Here is a 3,850-nt window from a genome sequence, read left to right on the forward strand (position 1 = left end):
ATATTTTCAAATTTATATTTTATTCAAAAAAATAAAATCATTATTGTTTTTTTAAAAACACATAAAATCGTATTATAACATCGACAGAGCCAAATAATAAAATAGAACATTAAAATCGAGATGTGTCTCGATACATTGCATGAATACTCTTCTAGTATTAAAAAGGAGACAAGTTCATCAATTTATGTTAGATTTAGAGTAAACTTTAATTTTGGTCCCTAAAGTTAAGTAAAAAGTCTAAAAATGGGACTGAATTTTAACAAGTTTAGAAAGCATCCTTCTGTTTTTCATTTTACTCTAAAAGTGGTCCCTCTTTATCAACTCCTTTTGTTTTCTTTGTTTGAAGAAGGGGCATTTTCGTCTATTTTATTTTTGTCTCTTTTACTTTTATCTTTTCATATTTTTTTCAACAAACCTCTATAATTAAGTCTCTCTCACTCTCTCTCATATAGGTTAAAGATCGTATGAGAATAAGAGTTAAGATGAGAAGCGTGAGTAAGGATATGAACTTTGATCACCTTTAATCTCAAACACATTCATAAATTGTGCTTTATATGAGGATTGATCCGGTGCATCCCGGTACATCTCATTTTAATGTGAATCCAATGGTGAAGATCTCTTCTTATGTTTATCACTTTAACTCTCATTCTCATTGAAACCCAACCCTATATATGTGTGTATATGTGTGTGTGTGTGAGAGAGGGCGAGAGTTACTTATAGACGGTTGTTACAAAAATAGATAAAGACAAAAAAGATATAATTGAAGAAAATGTCTCTCCTAATAGATAAAATAAACGGATTTACTGACAAGGAACCACTTTCAGAGCAAAACGAAAACCATAAAGATGTCTTTTAAACTTATCAAAATTCAGGTCCACTTTCAAACTTTTGACCAAAATTAGAGTTTAAGGGTTGTTTACTAAACGTTTACTTGGTAAGTGCTTGCTGGATAAATTTCCTCATCGGATGAACATGACAAATGACAAGAATCTTACCAGGTAAGATCGATGAGAATGATGAAGAGTCTTACCCGATACGTGAAGCTGATGACTCTTGCCCAGGTAAGCGCTTACCCGGAAATTTTTTGCATTCGATACGTTTTGATGTACTAAGAACTTATGCATCAAAATAAATTATAGTGTTGACTCCTATAGGTAAGCACTTTCCGAGTAAGCATTTGGATAAACAACCCATTACTCTTGATTTATGTACGATTCAAACTTTATTTTAAGCATTTTAGACTAAAGAAATCATTAAACCCGACAAAATGATAGACGATGGACACATGGGATTTTTTTATCATTGTTAATTCAATGTTATTTGAGAGATCAAGAACGTTATTTAAAATGAGTAGGTTTTCGGTGAGAAAGAGAGTTAAGAAGTATAATAAGTCATCTCCATTTTTGGATGCATATTAGAATGAGATGCAACGAGATGTACCGGATCAATCCCGTATCAAGCGCTATTCATGGGTGGGTTTGAGATTAAAGGTGATCAAAGGTCTAGATCTCTTCTTATGCTTCTCACACTACTTAAATATATATTTTTATTATATTTGTTAAGATATTCATCTAAATAAATCTATACCATATTATAAAACATTTGATAAAAGCTCTTAAAAATCATTTTTATGCATAAAATATTGTTTATTGATGCATATTACTTAAAATTCAAGATTAACAAGTTTTTTTTACCGATTTAAATAACAACACATGTTTAACCATCACTTTTAGTTTGTAGTTTATTGAAATATTAATTCAGAGTTTTTTTTATGAATATTAAACAATGGTTAAAAAATAAAAACATATACTTACAATTTCTTTTAAATAATTCTTTTATTAACTATAAGATTTTTTTGGTTAAACTCTTAAAAATCAATTTTAATGTGTCAAGTATTGTTTAATAATGCATATTAGTAAAAATTCAAGATTACAAATTTTTAAAGTCTATGTTTGTATTCATATAACTAATCGATAAATATAATTAAATGCATGATAAACTACTCATTTTAAATATAAAGAATCTAAAACATAATTAAGATTTTAAATTTTAACAAAATACTTAATTATTATGTTTATAAAAAAATTGTATAGTAAACCTAAAATAAATTAAGGTGGCGTTTGTTTTTTAAGAGGTTTTGAAGTCTGAAGTCTGATTTCACTTCTGAATTTTAAGAGGTGGTACTGAAGTCTGAAATCTGAATCAGTGAGACTGTTTGTTTTTACGTCTGAAATCTGAAATCTGAATCAGTCAAGTTTCGGATCTGATAGATTTGGATCGATCTGGGTCATGATTTGACGAGAATATGTGGATCGATCTGGGTCGTGATTGATTTGGAGATCGAATGTCTTGCGAGATAGATTTGGAGGACTAAATCTGGAGGGGAGAGTCTGGAGGGAGCGGTTAAGAGGATTTAAGTGATTATGTTATCACTTTTTTTCAGAGCAAATTAAGAGCTTTTCAGCTCTTATTTATATAAAAAACAAACGGTCTGAAAATAAAAACGTCTGACCGGTTCAGACTTAAGAGACATTAAGTGGTTTTTTTCAAAAAACAAACAAGCCCTAAGTTGTTATTAAATCTAAATTAAATTATTATATAAAGATTGAACTAAAAATTATCTTTATTGAAAACATAATTATTATTATTAAACCTAAAATAAATTACTTTGTTACTAAACCTAGATTAAATTATATTAAAAAATAGAACTAAAAAGATTATAAAAAAAAGCCAAGAAGTTTTAAATTGTTGATTTGATACTAATATCGATATAAATTTTTATTGGTTTGAAATTTATATTTTAATTTAAATATAAAAGTATTATTGTTTTCTTCAAAGCATACAAAACTGTATTATGGAATCGATAAAGACAAATAACTAAAATGAAACATTATGCAAGTATACTTCTAGTTTATTTATAATCAGGTGTGTGCATCAGGCGCAGGGACGGATCCATAAATTTTTTCATACGGTGGCACCATATAATTAATATAATATAATATATATCTAAAAATAATTACAAAAAATATGGTTTTTATTGTACCGATAAACAACTCCTAAACTTTTACCCGACTTGTCTTCATCTTTTGAAAACGGTCAATATATACCCAAAAATAATTACAAAAAGTATGTTGAGAAACAACTCCTAAATTTGTCCTCAGCGTGTCTTCATCTTTTGGCAACGATTCTTACCACGGTTAGTGCTTACCGGGTAAATTGTTGCATACAATGTCGTTTTGGTGGACTAAAATCTTACCCGGTAAGCACTATCGGGTAAGTATTTAGTAAACGACTCCTAAATCATATTTACTTTTTAAAAGTATAATTAACTCAAAACCAGTTAAAAAAAAATATAAAATACTATAAAAGGTATAAATGTGTACCATTTTCCATGGCTTAATCAGAAAGTACACATTTTTGTTAAGAGATAAATTGAATCACTGATAATGGTTATTTTTGTTAATCCCAGGTTCAAATCCAATGATAAATAAAAATCTCCTTGTAGCCACGGAGATTTAAATACGGTGACTCCGGGTTATTTACAAAAGTAAGTGGTCGCCCTAAGATTAGTCGGCTCACATAACGGGTTGGATATCCAGGTTGGTTAAAAAAAACACAACCAAATATCTCATAATTTTTTTATTATTATTTAAAATTAAAATAACCAGATTTAAATATAGTTTAATTCATATGAAACCTATTATTTTTTTATAATTAATATTTAAAGCATTGGGGTTTGTGGAGCTGGTGAGTACCCGTACGCTTTATAATCTATACTATATTATAAAGCATTGGGGTTCTCTTCCTCATCTCCATCACCGCCGCCGCATCCTCTGGTTTTCCGGCGTCT

The sequence above is a fragment of the Cynara cardunculus genome, assembly GCF_001531365.2.
Source record: "Cynara cardunculus var. scolymus isolate 2C chromosome LG 8, CcrdV1, whole genome shotgun sequence".
NCBI lineage: Eukaryota > Viridiplantae > Streptophyta > Magnoliopsida > Asterales > Asteraceae > Cynara > Cynara cardunculus.